Source organism: Falco biarmicus, chromosome 1 (genome assembly GCF_023638135.1).
Source record: "Falco biarmicus isolate bFalBia1 chromosome 1, bFalBia1.pri, whole genome shotgun sequence".
In the NCBI taxonomy this organism is placed as follows: Eukaryota; Metazoa; Chordata; class Aves; order Falconiformes; family Falconidae; genus Falco; species Falco biarmicus.
Genome location: NC_079288.1, coordinates 55,174,773 through 55,193,174, shown reverse-complemented (window position 1 = coordinate 55,193,174; position 18,402 = coordinate 55,174,773). Strand labels below are relative to the sequence as shown.

Here is an 18,402-nt window from a genome sequence, read left to right as displayed (position 1 = left end):
TATTGACTCTTTGAAATGCATACTGTCCTGATACGAAGGCTCTTGTCACTATGCTAAAAGATGTTTGAAATACCTCCCCTATGATATCTATCAGAATAATAAATTCTGAGCTTTCGATACCCATAATCCTTTTCTAAAAGATATCAGAGCGCTTTTGCAATTTTTCTGTGATAAAGCTCATCAATCATACCGGTCTCAACTGTATAATCTCTCATTATTACATTGTGAATTTATTTCCTGTAGCTCCATTGCTTCTTAGTGTTTTGCATGTGCACTTTCTGTTCCTGGAAGATTTATGCACCGTGGTCTTGGCCTTCTCAATAGTTTAACAGGTATTTAAGTGAAATTATTCTAAGTAAACATCCAAAGTCATTGTGTACCATTTATCGACTGGGAGTCAGATAAGGCAGCACTTCAGAGGGTTGTAAATTGTGTTTAAGCTTGCAATAAACTAACAAATCACATCATACATATGAGTGGTTCACCTATGTGAATATCAGACAAGTGTCCTCACCAGACAGGAGAAGAACATGCCTGTCCTATGTGTTACAGTTCAAGGGATGTGTTTAATGAAAACAAAAAATAGGATTCCCCAGAAGCCATTTTTCTTTTGGGAAATAAGACAAGTTTCAATTCAGTTTACAGTTTTATTTCTTGGGAGGTGAAAGGGAGGTACAACCTAGTTTTGCTGTAATCTCTAACCAAAAACCCAGCCAGAACTGCTCTCCCAACTGTTTAACTACCTTAAGTTTTATTGAGAAACTTAGCAAACCTAGTGCATTCGGAGCTGCTGGTAGCATCAGCTAGATTCCTAGGCTCTGACTTAAGCCTTGTTCTTTCCTGGATACAGTATGCATGTGTGGTGGGTTAACTTTGGCCAGCGGCCGGCCACTCAGCCAGCTGCCCTGTGACTCCCCCTTCTCAGTAAAGCAGTGTAAGAAAATATGATGAAAAAGCTCACGGATCAAAATAAAGACACCAATTACCATCATGGGCAAAACAGGCTTGACTTAGGGAAAATAAATTTATTTTGTTGCTAATTAAAATAGACTTGGACAATGAGAAACAAAGACAAAATTAAAGCACCACCTTACCCCTCCTGCTTTTTCCCAGGCTCAACTCTACTCCTTCATTCCCACTCTTCTACCTCCCCCTGCTCAACAGCACAGGGGGATGGGGAATGGGCAGTTGCAGTAAGTTCATAACTCCTACTTGCTGCTCCTTCCCCCTCACACTGTTCCCCTGCTCTGGTGTGGATCCTCCGTGGACAGCAGTCCAGCATAAACCTGCTCCAGCATGGGATTTTTTTCAGGGAATACCCCCTTGCTCCGGTGCTGGTTCTCCTTGGGCAGCAGTGTGGGTATATGCTCCAGCCTGGACTCTACAAGGGCTACAGGGTAATCTCTGAAGCAGAGACTTTTTTGGTTTTGGCAGCTGCACTTCTAAACAGCTTTCACAGGAGCTGTGTGGGTGGGGTCACTGTACCTATGCAGGGGTCAGCGTGGCAGAGCAGCAAGAGCTCAGATGCAGAAAGAACAAATGTATTTCAAGGTCATCAGAGCCAGGTGTATCATTAAAGCACTGGCTTCCCTTAGGCAGGAATAGGATATTTTCAGCATTTTATACCTGCCACGGAAGAGGCTGATGTTCCTCTGCCTCCAGCCATTCTTTGCAGTTACTTATTGCGATTAATTTTGTTAACATTGCTGAGCTCTGTGTTCAGATCAGCTTGTGGGGTGATGTTGAACACCGTACCATTAAGTCCTGCCCTAAAGCCCACTGCAAACATAACCAGCCTGTCTAAAAACACGTTCAGTCAGGATGCGCAAACCCAGTGCACTGGTCAGGAGGCTGCTTTTGGCATTACTGTCTGCTTTTTTTCCTCTTCCTTTTTTGTGTCCTCTTAAATCACTTTACCCCAAAGCACTGCTCTGTCCTCAGTGATGCCACCTTTAATTACAAACTACCATTGATGTATTTTTTTCAGCTCTGTAATTCAGATGATTAAGCAGCATACTCTTAAACTCATGTTTCCCTGCCTTACAGGGCAGTGTATTTTACACTTGGTTGTAGAGGAATGCAGGCAGTGGGTTGATTGACATGGATGATGTGCAGCTGTAGCTCCTTCCTGCTAAGTGGTTAAATAGCCCTGAGGAGCGTGGGAGAGGTGGTTGGAGGAAGGAGGAGTGGTGTGGCCTGGCCTTGCCTCTGGAGGAAGGAGAAAAAGCACAGACATTAGCATCTGACCAACAAGGTAAAGCCTTGATGTAGCTTGCTAGTTTTGTTTGTGCTGTGACAATTGGGGCCCTGTGTGAAGCAAACTGGTTTGGACTCCAACTACAACGCTTGGTCACAGACCAAGGGCCAAATACAGAAACCCTCTGTCTGAAGCCATATGTATTCATTTGTGGACAGTTTGTAAGATTAAATTACACATCAATATTTGCTTATTCTGCCATGTAATTAATGTACTGCAAGCAGATTTAGAATCATAATTTGTATAGGTTTTTCAAGAGCTGGTTAATATGTTTACTTTTGAAAGTACTTGTCTATTAGGTGGACTGTACATGGGATAAATCACCCAAACAGTGATCAAAAAGAAAGCATATTTGACCATCATATCATTTAATTAAGAACAAATGTTTCTATAGAATTGCTGGACTACGGCAGATGAAAAGAGCAATTCCTACTTTAACAGCTCACAAAAGTGCAATCGCTGCAGTGAAAGATCGGGGTATCATGTAGGTAATGTGCCTTGTCAGTAGCTGTGGTACGCTGTGTAATGGAAGTGGTTTCAAGAGGTTCTCCATCTTGTTATGCTACTGCTAACGTGTTGAAGTGATCCTTCCTCCAAAGTGATGAAAAAGCACCTAAAGCTAGCATGCTGCTGGGAAACACTTTATGGTTGCCGAAGACACTACATACGGTGGGACATGTACCAAGACCTTACTAGACTTACATGCAAGAGTCAGTGAGGATAAACACTCCCTGATGAAAATAACTTGAATGTGTCTGCCTTGTAGATCAGAATATCAGTAATTTTTGAGAAATGATAATTTGTTCCCTGGTGCTGTAGTGACAGTCCCAAAGGAAGAGCTGGTCAATGCCCATTGTGCCTTGTACTTGCTTGCTTTTGTGCTTTTTTTTTCTTTTTTCCCCCAAAAGCTGTAAACCTGTAACGTCCTATTCCACAGAATCCAACTTGTGACCTACTATAAGGGGCACTATCTCATTAATCAGTGAAAGCAGAAACAACATGTCAAGCTCATAAAAAATTATGGATCTGACTTGCTAACTATTGAGCTCTCTTGACAAATAAGATACCGTTGTTTCTCAAGGCCTTTGAGGAAAAAGCCGCTGAATGTAATTAAGGATCTGGTATGGCTGCCTTTATACTGTATGTAGAACAGTGCTGGCTGCACAAAGAAGACTTTATCTGTATTATCAACGCAACTTATGTTAACAATTGTTACTGTACACGGAGTGGCTCTTGAAAGGCTTCTCCTTTCAAAGTGTTGAGGTTGTTCAGGACTTCAGAGGGAAATGGGAAACAGAAGACTAATTTGATTTAAATATTCCTTTATTTAGAAATAAGGACATAGAATAAACCTTAATACAGTCAAGAAACAAGTATGCAAAGATGGAATAACTGAGCTGAAGCATATAGTGTATGCATTGTTTTAGGTCCCCGGCCTCCTTTCTCATTTGTTTTTGAACACTACATACTGTACGTATCTTCATGGCTTTCTAAGACCCTTTCTATCACACCCATTTTTATGCTAGTTTATTTTTATGCTTCAACATAACACAATGACTTTACCCTAATTGTACTGATTCATAAGTGGGTAAGTCCCCAAAACTATTCCAAAGGCTGTGAGGTTAAAAATATTGAAGTAAAATGAGTGAAGCTTTTTTACCAACTTTAGGCCAGCTATAAAAATAACCGAAGTTCTTCAGCCAGCATTAGAGGTGGTAGAGGGAGATGGGAGTTTTCATACAAAATTTGGCTGCTATAGATCTCCTAATTGTATGCGTCTGTCTTCTTTTTTTCCCAACGCATTATGTCATTCAAGTCTGCACAGCTATCCGCTAATGTCATAGTTGTAGATAATATTGGCTGCCATGATAATTCAATTTGTATTGTGTGCTCAATTTCACAATTTTTGTCCCACTTTCTTTGTTTCCTTACAGCAGGTAAGGGAAAATTCAGTGTTTGAATCTGAATTTTCCTATCATATTCTCAATTGTTCATAATCTTTTGAAGGTGTTTTGTAACTGTAAGTCGACTAGGAAATGGTCAAGCTATATAACTTTTGAACCTATTTCTGTGAGGACAGCATTTCACCTACTTTCTTATGTGATCTGAAGTAGGTTGTGAAACTTACTTGGTATTTCTGTTTATGTCTAGGTCTACATAATATCTCAGCCACTGTAGAGGGCTTTTCCTTCCCGAAGTCATACTGAGTTGGCAAAGAAAAAGGACTACATTTAGATGTTATTTGATCTAAGGGATAAATCTCAATTATTTTAATTCTTCCTGCCCTAATAAATGATAATAAACCTTCCAGTACTAAATCATGGCAACCTGACACTCCTGTTCTCTCACCTAGGTCCTATGTGATATCTCCAATTGTTAGAAATACGGTGCCCCACTTTGGACAACTGAAGAATTGGCATTATCTTTTACCCAAGTAAATCACAGGTAATAAGTAATAATATTTTTCTGCATCCTTCTTACTTTATCCTCTATTTCTGCAGCATGCCCTGAAGGCTTTTCTGTGAGAATGAGGAACTATGCATGGCTCTTGCTTCTTCTGTTCAAATGAGTCCTTGGTAATTACCAGATCAGTTTTGCTGGCATAGAGAGAGATGTCAGCAATGGATCAGGTACAGTACAAGGACATTGGGCAAGTAAGACTTCAGTTTAGATGGGACAAATAGGACCATTTATCGATGTAATGAATGGGCAGTGGTCTGCAAAATAGAGCCTTAAGGTGGCATTCACAAATAGTTTGCTTCATTTTTTACCCATTCGTTGTACTTCACCTTTTCACTTCTCTCTCAAAAATGAATGCATTCAGTGCCCAGATTTACAGCTTTGAAAAGTATGGATAGTTCTGCATAGTATTTGGCACTTTCTTATGTGCAGACCTGAAACAGTAGGGCTCTATAAATAATAACGTATGCTGCTACCTCAGCATGTCAGTTCATTTAATGAGACACATGTGACAGTTTCACATGCTTTACAGAGTGTTGTCTAGAAGGAATGTCTTGTCAGCACAGCAAAAATATCTGCATCTTCCAGCAATGTGAGTCTGCTCCAGCCTGGCACTATTTCAAAGCCTGGAACCCAGGAAAAGACTGTGTTTCTAAACAAGACACACCTGAAACAATCACCTCCTTTGAGGTTCTTTCGAGCCATGTTGTGCTGTCACACCAAGCTGCTGACAAAACTTGTTACATCAGATAATGTCTGATGTGACTGAAAAAAACCCCTTAAACGACATATGCTAACAGGACTCAATTACGTGTCTGTCTTCCCCCCCCCCCCCCCCCCCCCCCCCCAAAGAGAATGTGCTGTCTTTAAAAATGCTGTGTGCTCACTTGTTTATCCTTCATTTTTCTGTAAAACACTGACTCAGAGTAGTCACACATTCTCAGGGATGCTGGACTTCTATTTTTATTTATCCTTTCATTCTGAGCATCTAGTTTTGGTGTGGTTTTTTTATTTTTTATTTTTGTTTGTTTTGGTTTTTGGTTGTGGGTTTTTTTTCCTCCTATTTAAACCTTTTAAGAGCAGTATCAAAGATCCATGGCTGAAAGATGACAAACCCTCTGAGAATGTGCTGGAAGGGTATTGCAGGGTATTGGCAGTGTGAGGCTGACAGAGTACCTCTCCAGGATGCCTTGTGAGTGGCCCATGGGGCTGGTGCTCATATTCTGTGGGTTTTCTTAAATTTGAGGAAGAACCATGACGGGCATCTAATTTCACTCTTCACACAACATGGGCCAAAGCACCTTCAATATTTACATATCCAAACGTTTGAACTACCTTTTTTTTTCATTACAGATATTTGTACAAATTAAAGAGCTACAAGTAATGGGGTAACCCATCTATACAATCTCTTCCTATGTACCTCCAATGTTCAGGCAAAACTGTTGTGCATTTCATACCCAGCTTAATTTCCCCATTGCCAATATCATGCATAAAAAAGTTGTGGGCATCTTTTCATTCCTCTTCTGATACTTAAGACTTCAGTGTTCATAGTTTAAATGTGTTTTGTGTGTAGTCACTGAGGGACAAAAATAAATTTTTGGGTTTTGAGGTTTTATTTTGGTTTTATTAGTGGAAACAGAGATGCTAGGAATGAAATAATTACAGCAGTTGGAGGCTTTATCCCTAGATTGTGAGACTTGCATTAAGGGTGAAAGAAATCGCATCAATTAAACATCACTGAAACTTATGTATCTTCTGTTCCCATCCACTGGCAACATCTTGCAGTGTCTTCTTTTATTAGCTTGAAGAAACATCTGGTGTCCTATTTAGTTGTGTTACCTTTTTTAACCTGTAAGTATTTGTAAACCCAGATGGATCATTTTGTAATCTTCTCATGGATAAACTAAACCAAGGATCTCTGTTTTCTAAACTTGTCACTTGACTGATGTTAAGCAATAGCTGCATTCAGAATCGCCACAAAGCTCTTACATGTGTGCAATTGCCCCCGTGGTCCCAGAAAGCATGAGAACTAATGCATCACACTCGGACTGCACAGGCACAGCAAGTCTAACGCATCCTGGTGGCCCTCACCTGGCTCAGGTCACTTAGACAGGTCTAGTAACTTGGAAACACCTTGTACAGGTAGATTTTGGAGAAACTTCACATGATCTGGCAGGATAAAGTACAGTCCAACAAGTATCCCACTTTGCAATTAGTCTGTTACAGTGTTAACCACAAGCAGACTTGCTCCTGTCTTTCTGAGCAAGCCATCACTGTAAAGTAAGTATACTACTAATGAAATTCAACACAGTACATTCAGTTGTTTCATTAGTCTTTCATGTAATCTATTAGGTTCAGTTGAGCTAATTGTACCAGGTGTCTCTCCTAACATGCTATTTTAAAGTTTTCTTCTTATTGCGTAGGATTCTAGTATAAGTGTAAAAGCAGTCTTTCAGTGTGGGTTATAATTTCACTGCACTTCAAAATTCTGTTGTGACAGTGGGTAAATCATGTAATCATTTTGTGCCTCAGGTCTCCCTCTGTAGGATGGTAATACTTTTGCTGCTATGGGATGGGAGAAACTATCGTGAGAATAAACCTAAGCACTTGGAAGGTAATGGGGTTTTGCAATTACGGATGCTAGGAAAGATCTTACTAATAACAAGTGGAGAATCCTTGCTGGAGATACAGAAGTTCTGAGGCCTGAATCCACATTTTAACAGGACAACACAAACCAGCTTTTAAAAGTAGCTTGGTTTTTTTTTCCTTTGTGTTGTGCAGAACTCCATACACAGTAAGGAATAAAATGGATCGATCATAGCGATACTGTGCACTTCGTAACTCCTTAGTCACTGACCTTGTATGAAGTCATTTAAGAGGGCAAGCTCAGCCCTAGTTTCCTCAGCCTGTGTTAAAACTTTGAATAATGCACAGCTTTGTTGAAAGTTTCAGTGAATTTAAGGTTTCCTTACAATTCTTTTTTCACGAGTTTAATCAATGGGTCAAACCACAAGATGGAGTTTGTGCATTTGTCAGTGAGGCTTGTGCTTTGGTTGGATGCCAGCATTGTCAGATTCATTTAATGCTGTGTTATAAGAAGGATATTAACGTTCACACTCCTATTTCCAGGTTAGCAATGGCAGACTTTAAGAGAAATTGCAGTAAAATATACTGTGGTAGGAAAAATTAAATTAAAAAAATCTGGTTCAGGATTTAGCCAGGATGGAATGCACCACATTTGCTGGGAAATGATATATGAGCTGAAGCTGAAATGTCCCAAATTTATTTTATTACTCCTTGGAACTGCCTTTGTTTAAAGTTCCTAATTTGTGCATAAATGTGTTGTTTCAGAGAGAAAGTGAGAAGGAGGGAAATGATGTGACAGGTTAATTATATTTAAGAGAATACAGAGGAGATCAAAGCCAAAGAGATAAAAGCTGCAACTACTGTATAGGCTGGAAATTTCTTCTTAATCATAAACACCCTTAAGTACAGTGCTTCAGAGAAAGCCGCCCTGAATTCAGGACAGAGTCACAGCTGAGATGGAAATCCTCTATTACAGTGTTTTATGACCTGCACTGGCTGCTGCTGGCAAGCCCCATACTTATGCAGGCACCAAAATGTCTGGGAGCATTCACGAGAAAACAGTAAACCAAACAGTGCTGCCTAGGTCAGCGGCTCTAAAATACCCCCCCATGGGCTGTATTGCTGTGAACTGTTTGCAGAGATGGCAGTTGACTGTGGGCCAAGAAAAATCAATCTTGTATCAACAGATGTAATCAGAACCCCTATGGTGGTAATGACTGTCACAGTTTCCATTAGCTGGGAATGCTTTAGCTTTGGGAGGAATGGCTTCCCCCCCACACCCACTACTTTTTTATTGGTGCTATATTACCAAACCAAAGTTATGAAACTGCTGCATCTCCTTTCTGAAAGCCAATAGTTAATAAAGGGAGTGTAAGCCAAAGCAAGATGCTGCCAATATTTTAAGCAAAGGTCCATCTCCACAGTTTTTGTTTCTGTTGTTTTGCTCTAAATCCACTAAACCTACTCTCTGCTTTCCTCAAAGTATTGCTGCTGTATTTTCCCTCTACAAAAAAAGCCAAAACCAGGAGCTCCACACTGCTCCCTGGGAAGCTACTCACCCCTCTGTACTCCCAGTCTCTGCACCTTGATCCTCTACATCCAGCGCTCCTCCATCTCAAGTTTCTGGTGGAAATTTCTTGTCTTCTTGAAGTGCATGGTAAAATGTCTGTTGCCTCTGCTACCAAGACCTGTGGTAAAAAGAAAAAAAAGGCATTAGGTTGCCTTGGGCTTGGGGACATTTGGCTGAATGGAAAGTGTAAGATTTTTTTCTTGGACAGGTAGAAGTCAGGTACTCAATGTGATCCTTTTGCTTTTTTAGGGGGTGGTATCTGTTGGTGCATATTAGTAAGTAAAGCTACTGTGAGAACAAGGCAGTACCCAATGCTGCTGGAGGACTGTTGGAAGTAACTCACCTCTGAGCTTCTCTCCAGACTCTTTCTTTTCTCCTTTGCCATTTTTCAGACACAGGGTAGTTCAGCTGGTTTAGCCACTTCTCTGCACATTTGAAATGCCCAATCAAGAGGATGAAATGGAAATGCTTATAAATCTTAGTTCAGTCCCAAACCTGTAGAAAACTTCATGTGAGCAAGCAAGGATGCATGTATTTTTTTTTCCTGCTGATGTTTTTACACACGTTTATTATCAATATGCATACCTGGTAAGTGCTATCATACCCATACCATTCATGCATTCACTTGAAATCTGTGCACCAAAACTGATTTTTCACACAGCAGGTCATGCTCAACAGGAGTAATGGTTTTGCTGCAGAAGCTATTCTTCATGGGCACTGGGGGCTTGTAACTGGCCATTCAAAAAGTCCTGGATGCTTCTATGAGTTATTTGCATGTGTGGATGTGAGAAGAGGGTTTCAGGGCCGCACAGAGCGCACTGGTGTGCGCAGGTACAGCAGCTCACATAAACTGCCACCTCAAGGCTACTGCACGTAGGTTTATTGATCTGTTATTACAGATTAGACCAGCTCATCTGAAGCATAATGAAACTGTGTCACATTGAAGGATAAGCTTGCAAACACGTTTGTTTTGTGCCAGTGGAGTCTGCATCAGAATCCACCACCTGCCTGCTCAGGTAGAATTAAACTGAGTTCATCACAAACTGGCCAGGCAAAACCCTGGGCAGACTAGATGACCATAGTTGTTCTGATCTTGCACTCTTTACATAGGAGAGGGTGATTTAACGTGTATACATTTGGGTCAAGGTTTGCCCAACTGTCCCCAAAATTCAGTGCTTGTCCAGAACATTCTATGCTGCTTCTCAAAGGCATTTTTTTTGCTATTCATGTTTATACCCAGGGGAACTATCTAATAATTTAAGCATTAGATAACTGGGCAGGAAAAAAAAGAGATCAATCTTTGTGATATTTTTAGTAGTACTTATTTACTGCAGTCATCCTTGAGATAGGCTGTTAAATGGCATATCAATACCACTGGTTGTGAAGAATGTGAAGGTGCATGAAAATGAAAGCTCTAGGAGTTTTATGAAGTAGAACTGATAGGGATCACTTCCAGTATCAGACAAGAATATTTTTTACACATGATATTGGCAAACATTGAACAGAACTTCAGAAGCCTGTGGTACTTTTAATGTAGCTTTTCTAGATGCTATTAGATATAAAGCTGTGTGTGTACAGTATATACTGCAACAGTATCATGGATAAAAACTGTGTGTGTGAATGAACATATTATATCAAACCCCTTTGTTTCCACAAGGAGACTGCCCACGTTTTTATAGGAGGATTTTTTTTTATTACTGTATCTAATCAACTGATAAAACCATAGCCTTATGAATACTGTAAGGCATACTTCATACATACTGAGTGTATATATATATACACCTAGTTCATATTGGGTAACATCTGCCGGTCCAACTTTACATAGCAATGTTACTAAAGTCATTAAACACAGCTTACAACTTCAAACCAACAATTTAGCATCTCTGAAGCCCACACAATTTTTCTTAAAGCTGTGTGAAAAAAACACATTTTCACAATTCCTTTGGGGTTAACCTTCTGTAATCAATACAAGCTTTTCCCCTGCCTCTCCATTCGCTGACAGCATCAAGAAGGCTAAGGCTTTGGCTTTGTGTCAAATTTAGGAAATGCTTATCCTTTTTTTCAGAAGGTGTCAGAGGAGGTAAAATGATATTTCCAAGTTCTTTCCAATGCCAAAAATTCCCTTTCTCAAGTACCTTACTAGCCATAGGGTGGGAGATAAGAGAAAGCCTGGAGTGTGGGTCTTCAGAGCAAGTGCCAGCAGAAGTCTCCATAGGACTGCCTGGGCTCAGCATTTGTCATTCCCAAGTGCACCAGGGCATACAGTCCAGTATTAAATCTAAAGCTCTTAAACCTCCTTAAGACTGCCCAGCTGTTTTGCAGGCACAGTCTCAAAGACTTAAAAGTCATGGTATACAATGGGGATTTTATAGCCAAAACAAGATCCAAGCCAAGCCTTCAGTGGCTTGAATGCATGGATATGCTACAGGAGATTTCCAAGAAGCAACACACACTGCAGAAATTTCTCTGGAATACAAGTAGATAGGAATTAAATCCTTGCAACATTGTATACTTTCACACTTCTGTTATAAGGATCCATTCATCATATTCTCTAAAAGTAAAGACATCACACAGATTAATTATTTCCTCATAAAGGCAAGGACTTCTGAAATAAGGTATTACTGCCACAATCCATCTACTGACAGTTGAAAATTTCTAGTAAATCTTTTTCCTCTGCTGTATCATTGCAATCTACACAATGTGGCCCTACTCCTAAATGTTTTCAGTCCATACTCTAAAAGAGCTGAACAATGAATCTCTGGAAGTTTTGCAAATCCTTCCCCCCAAAAACCAATGGTGTAAAAAATGGTATTATATATTTAAGAAAATGGCTTTAGTTCAGTGGCATTTTTCACACAGAAATTGTTTCAACAGGAAGTTTCCAGCTGCTGCAAAGGAATAGGTGAATGCTTAAAGAAAGGGCAAGTCTTCCAATTAACCAGTGGAATTACAGTTAAAACAAAAAAACCTTTGTTTAAATAGATGCTGTCACAGCAAAAGATCATTAACTATAAACCACAGTACCTTTTTGTTTGCAAAGTTTTCTGTTAAGTTATACTCGTCATCACACATGTGGTTGTGCATACAACTGCATCCTCTGATTTCACGCCAGAGACAATAATGTATGTTCATGGCTGGCCAGAACTGGTGCTAGTGAAGGGGACTGGGTGGGGGTGGGGAAGGGAAGGCAATAGTAGTTCTAGGACTAAATCAAAACCCCCACAATTTTCATGTATGAAAAAACCATGATAGATGCATGATTTTCACATGAGAATTAAATGCTCATATAACATCAGATCATCATCTTTACTCAGATTGGGAGGTGCAGGTGGCTTTTTACCCATCTTTACAGCATTCTGGTGCAGTTTTATCAATATTTTGCATTCTTGGCTAGAGTGTGTAACAATGTCATGAGGGAATACCACAGATTTTTATTATTAATAATAGTTAAATAATCTATATTATGAATTAACTAATTTATACACATCAATCAGTATATGAGGACTTACTTCAATGGGGCAGCTTCACCATGTCTCTTTGTTTTTAAATGTCTATCCTTCACTGTGCTGTACAGGGATACCCATCATATAGACAAAAGTACAATTCCCTAATAATGAGGGTGTAAGGGTTGACATAATCCTCTTCTTAAGCAAATACCCCAGTGCAACATCATGGATCATGTATCTTAAATTTTGTTATTGGAGTAATCATTTCTGGTTCTGGTAGTGTGCAAGCAGTGAGGCATGGATGCTGGTTTATGTTGGTAGCTGTGCTACCTGCTCTATTTCATCACGGACTATGAAGTTTTGGGGTAGTAACTATTAGAGCCACACAGAGAAACTTCACAAAGTACTCCTAGTAAATCCTGACAAACTTATACAGGCTTTCAGAAGGTCTCTTTCTCTTTAAAGGAAGCCAATAGTTAACACAATCCTGATACGATCACAACACATAAGAAAAAGTGTCTTCGCTCTATCTAAAGTTCTTCAGATACAAAGTCCTGCCAGAGTTCTTTGAAAAATGAAGCCTGGCAGCAAGCACATTATTTGTGGCTTTTTCAGAGTCATTGAGTCCTTTTGAGTAGATGTTTAGAGCATCCAGGCAGCTTTAGGAATATGTATTACTTAAGACAGAGGGCAGCCATCACAGGCTGCTGAATAATATTGATTCTGTTTTAAAATACAGGTGTTTTCATCATGTAAGCCACTTCTCTGGCCATACATTTTGAGTTGCTATTGGACTAGAAATGCCACATTAGTGACTACAAAGGGATTCATGTTTACTGTGGGACAAGACTTTACTGGTGTAGTTATTTTCAATGATCTTCAGCCTCTTTTAAGAGTGGTGTGAGGTGGGTCATGACCGTGAGGACAATGTGTGTTCAGGGAATAGCAACACTGTGCTGCATCCTGAGTGCACTGTAGGTAAGTTGAACATCTGTTTTAAGGCACTAACAAATTATCTGAGTCTCCATGATCAGGGTATCATGGTTTTAATGAAATCCCTAAATCTTCTCTGTATAACTGTGGGAAAGCATTACCATTACAAACACACAGAAGAGATTCACAGATTTATTTGTGAGTGTCAGAATTTTCTTTTTTCTTCAGAAAGCCGGTCTTTGGCAGTCCTAACATTCTCCATGGTTTAATTTTTAAGGCAAATCTTTCTATAGTTCTCCTGCTGTAGCTGTAACAATTCAAAGTAGTGATTAAACAGACATCTCCTGCTGGCTAAGACTCCTCTGTGATACATTCTGGGACTGAAACCCGTTCTATTTTTAAATGTTGGGCAATTATATGGCAATAAGTTAAATCTGAGAAATGCAGTAATGTGGAAATGAAAAAAAAATATATTTTTCTAATTGAAATAGAATAGGTAAAGCAAAAGGATATTTTTGCACTCTCAGTAGTGAACAATTAACCATATTTAATATGAATGAAAAAAACACTTGGATTTTGAAGTGGGTCCTGAGAATCTACAATTGGGTGTTTGTGGTGGACACAGAAAGACAAATTTATATAAATCATAGTTCTAGATGTTTCCTTGAAAAATATTTTATTTCTTTAGTTATATTTAATGCAATAATAATGAAAAAATGAATCACTACTTGCACAAAATAATCCTTAAAAGTGCTGAAAATTCAGGAAACTTCTAGACATACGTGACCTAGAAGTATCAGCCATATTAGAGATGTACATAAGTTTTTGATAATAGGAAGGGAGATGAGTATCGAGTCAGCAGTGACAGAGGTAGAACACTGTCACAGACCCCCTCATTTCTAGTACTGCTTATGTGGCATCTTGGCAAGTCAGCACTGTCAAGAAGCACTTAGGCTTCTTATTTCATGTCCCAGCATTGTTAGAATGACAAAATGTGTCTGTGTGCATGTGTTTGTACATAAACATGTATAAATATATATAAAAGAATTAACCCTCTGGAAAAAAAAAATAATGATTGCATTAGAGTGTTTTACTCCCACAGTGTTACCCAAGTAATCAGATGGTTCAGTAGCAATGATGAAATTTCTTTGAGCTCATCATTAGCCCTTCTCATCTGACATTCCTAGCAACTAACCCCCATGCCCTGAGACGGAGTCTCACAGTGGGTGACACAGAGACATCACCACCAGCCCTAAAGCTACTTCTGCCAAGGGCTTTGGAAGTGGCACGCCTGAGTTGGAACGTCACGGTGGTCAGGGCTCAGGATTCTGGCTCTTGTCGTTTACCTGCAGCACGACCTTTCAGCCGGGTGGTCCAGCTCCCCATACTGCCCACAGCTTTCTTGCCTGCGTCCGCCTTGCCCATTTAGACGGTGGGTTTGCTCCCGGGCGCACTCATGTTGCTGTACTGGCAGGGTATGCACGCTGCACTGTACTGTACCGGCCTCCTTCCTTGCAGGGCCTGCAGCTGGTAATGCAACATGAAGGGAGAACTCCTGGCACCTTTTTCTGAGCTATACTTTCATCTCCTGAATTATTTAGATTTAGCTTATATCCGTAAATGTGGGAACATCTACAATACAATGCAATAGAGAAGAGAGAAATGTGTTCACTGACACCTGAAGTTAATCTTTGCTGGGCAGCTAATACCTTCCAGCTAGTGCTGGTTAAATTGTGCACTTACCTGTGCAGTGAGATAGGGAGAGGTATATTGTTTATTCATACACGAAAAGACTTTGCTTGTTAGTTTTACAACTTGGGAAGCAGGCATTTAAGGGAGCTGCAACTAAACATTTATGAAGGACAGCACGTACTCTCCTCAAGTTCAGTTTGAGTGTGGTGGCAAGGTCTGGGGACAATAAGGAGAGGCTTGTCTCTTGTCACAACAGCAACGTGAGTGCCATCAGCGACAGCAGCAGCTGTTCAGTCTCCTCTGTTTACTAATGTGCATGGCAGAGCCTCATCCAGTCCTTTAAAATGGCTGCTGCAATGCTTCCAAAGAAAGTACTGTCTAGGAGAGCTGTTCCTAATGTTTTACAAAAAATGCACTTGCTTAAAGGCTGGTAAATAAGAGGATTATGGATAGTGGGAAAATAATTGCTTTACCAGATTGTCATGAAGGTAAATGAACTGAATGCACAGACTATGAAGCACCTGAAATACAGATTCTGATTTTTTTCAGCTTGTGACCATTAATGTCAATAGCAAGTGAAGGCTCAAAACTAGCTCTGGGGCAGCAATGCTGATATAAATTACCTCTTTTTAGTAAAGAACACAATTAATGAAAAGTCATTCGCAGTTACTGTGTTGTTTTGTTAGTGAGCTTTCTATCCAACTAACAATTCTTCATTTATTTTCTGCTTTCAATTATCTTGTTAACTTGTGGTTTCCTTTTTTTTAATAGATATCCCTGTCTTCCCTAGCTAGGCTATTTGTAGTTTTTTAATGTCTCCCACTGCTCAATGCTTATATTGTTCCCCATAAAACTCTTAGAACAGAGTGCCTTTTTCTGTTTGGCTTTAACAGGGTTGAATGTCAATTGCAGTTTTTCCTCTGTTTCATAAATACATCCCATTTTATTAAAGGTTCCCGGCAACAGAGAGAAACCCAAGCCAAAGTTCTTGGTGGATGTTGCAGATTTTGCTTGCTTGGTTAACTGTGATGAATTTACCATTCTAGACCATCATTGTCTATCTTAATGCACAAATAGATAAGATTAAAACAATGTACAATAACGTAATATGAAGGAAAAAATATTTCCTGACCATACAAAACCTAGCAACATTTCCAGATTTTAGTACTGCTGACCAGAAACATTTTGGTTTTGTGCAGATTTACTGCACTGTAGGGAAAGTTGTGTACTTGAACCTTGTACATTAAATGAACCATGATTGAGTTTAAACGTTCACATGAGATTAACGTATTAAAGGCATAAACAGCCACAAAGACATGACTGCTTTTATGTTTTTTATGTTTTTACTGACTTTGAATTTGACTGTCTTTTAGGGCACCCAAAATCATTAATGGGCATGTTTTTGCCACGAGGTATGTTCTCAGCAAAATCACGTGAATGTGTAAGTAGGCCCAGATGGGGATGTAATCATTGATGACATCCAGAACATCCTTCTGATACCTGAGCCCATTGTCATTGAGCTACATAATAGACAGCAGAGAAGTGGTTCATAACAGTAGCAAATTGCATCCTGATACCGAAGTAGTACAGGGGGTTTTGGTTAGAATAGAAATGGAACTTACACTTTTGTCCAGTACTTCCTCTGAACCTATCATGTGCAATTTCTCCCTGGAGCTGAAGGAACAAAGTGCTTGTTCTTTGAGGGGTTTTGTTTGCCTTTTACTGAATGTTTTGAGGATAGCTAAGAGTTTGCAAATGTCTGGGATCTAGGTTTTATGAGCGACAACTAATTTTCTGGGGCAACCTTCTAGAAAAGGAAGAAAGCTAAGACATCTAACTGATGTTAAAATGATACATTTATACGTGTTATGTATATTTAATTGTGGCAGTAGGGACCTGGATTCAACCAGCAAATCACTGAGTTCTGTATTGGAAGGGTTTTCCTGAACCTTAAATTTTGTATATTTGTGTTGTTATTTCTGTGCCTTGCTTTTTGATAAGAAGTAGAATGAGAAACATAAGGAGATAGAGCCCAAGTAATTATCAATTACATCTTCAAATTAAACCTGGGATACCTGAAATTTTGTGGACATTTACTGATACAGGAATAGAACTAAATCTCACCACCTAAAACTCACAGGAAAAAGCTATTCTCAGAACCTTACCATAAGCCATATCCTTGAGATTTGCATCTCTTTTCAAAAAAGATTCATATGACATTTGGAACATCTTTTAAGCTTTTGGAGTATTATCTGACATGAGAGTTGGAATGAGCTGAGAAGTAGGTGTCACGAATCTTTTCCCAGCCCTTGCACTGACTTGCTATGTAACCTTGAACAAGTGGATCAGGCAAACACTTTAGGAGCTCTCTCTGATCTTGTGTTCTTTGATTGTTGTTTGTTCACTTGTTCATCCAGACAATCTTTTGAGGTATAAGTTATTGAAGGATAGGAAAAGGAACCCACTGGTGTTTAACACCATTAGCAGCCCAACTGCATGTGACTTCAACCAGCATTATTTAAGAAATGCTGCATTTACAATATGCCTCATTTATGCCATCTCTAAAAGGGGGAAAATAATGTAGATAATAAACTGCTCATGGTTTGAAAATGAAAAAAAAAGTCACTACACAAAAGCAAAATATTATTTTATTTTAGGGTTTCTGACTGCAGTGTATAACTCGGGGAATCTTCACATTTTCATGAATGACAAATCTATCTTCTATTTTGCCTCCTACAAAAGGGAAAACTTTGGCATGCTCAAGTATGCCTTTAAGGCAATGCTGCCTTTGGGATCTTACATTAACATAATGATAAATGTGCTGTGTATTGCTTGAAAATGCTATGCGCCAACGTATCAGAATATGTTTTCCCTGCACACCTCTCGATTAGCATTTTATTTACATATTGGCAGGAACAGGATTCTGAGAAAGACCTAAAGAATAAAGTATGCTTTAATATGGTCTTCTCTAAGGCCAAAGTATTAGTTCCAGGAGCAGTTATCTGCTGGCATGTCTTTCAGAGGTAGTGGGGGTAAGTTACACATTCTGAATTACTGAACCCATGTGTGCTTCAGCAAATAGTAGTAGTGGTGATACATTTTTCCATCTTACGCTACTGTTGAATTTATTGTATAATTCAGATTCAATGCACACCTTGGACAAAACCACTCCACCCCCGCCCCCGTTACCTGATCTGTCACAGGACAAAATATCTAACTTTGGTAGAATCTATCATTGGTTTCATCCTTTTTGGCTGCCAAGTAGTACAAAAATGTGGAAGAAAATAGTGGAAGCTTCTAACGTTACTAGTAATTTGTTGGGTTTTTGCTTAAGTCATAATATATTGATTATGCTTTTTGTTTTTAAATAATTTCCACAGCCTATCTTATCATCCTGCGTTTCCAGTATCTCACACTATTCAGAAGCTCCACATTCTAGATATCTATTTTAGCAGTGG

The 18,402-nt window shown here is 39.4% G+C and overlaps 1 long non-coding RNA gene across 1 annotated transcript in view; it reads left to right on the top strand.

Moving 5' to 3' along the window:
• Window positions 1-18,402, top strand: part of LOC130143906 (uncharacterized) — a 52,964-nt gene that overhangs the window by 13,854 nt on the left and 20,708 nt on the right. Inside the window, exon 2 of the long non-coding RNA XR_008819920.1 lies at window positions 4,611-4,702. This is a non-coding gene — a long non-coding RNA (uncharacterized LOC130143906). The remainder of the gene's footprint in view (window positions 1-4,610; window positions 4,703-18,402) is intronic.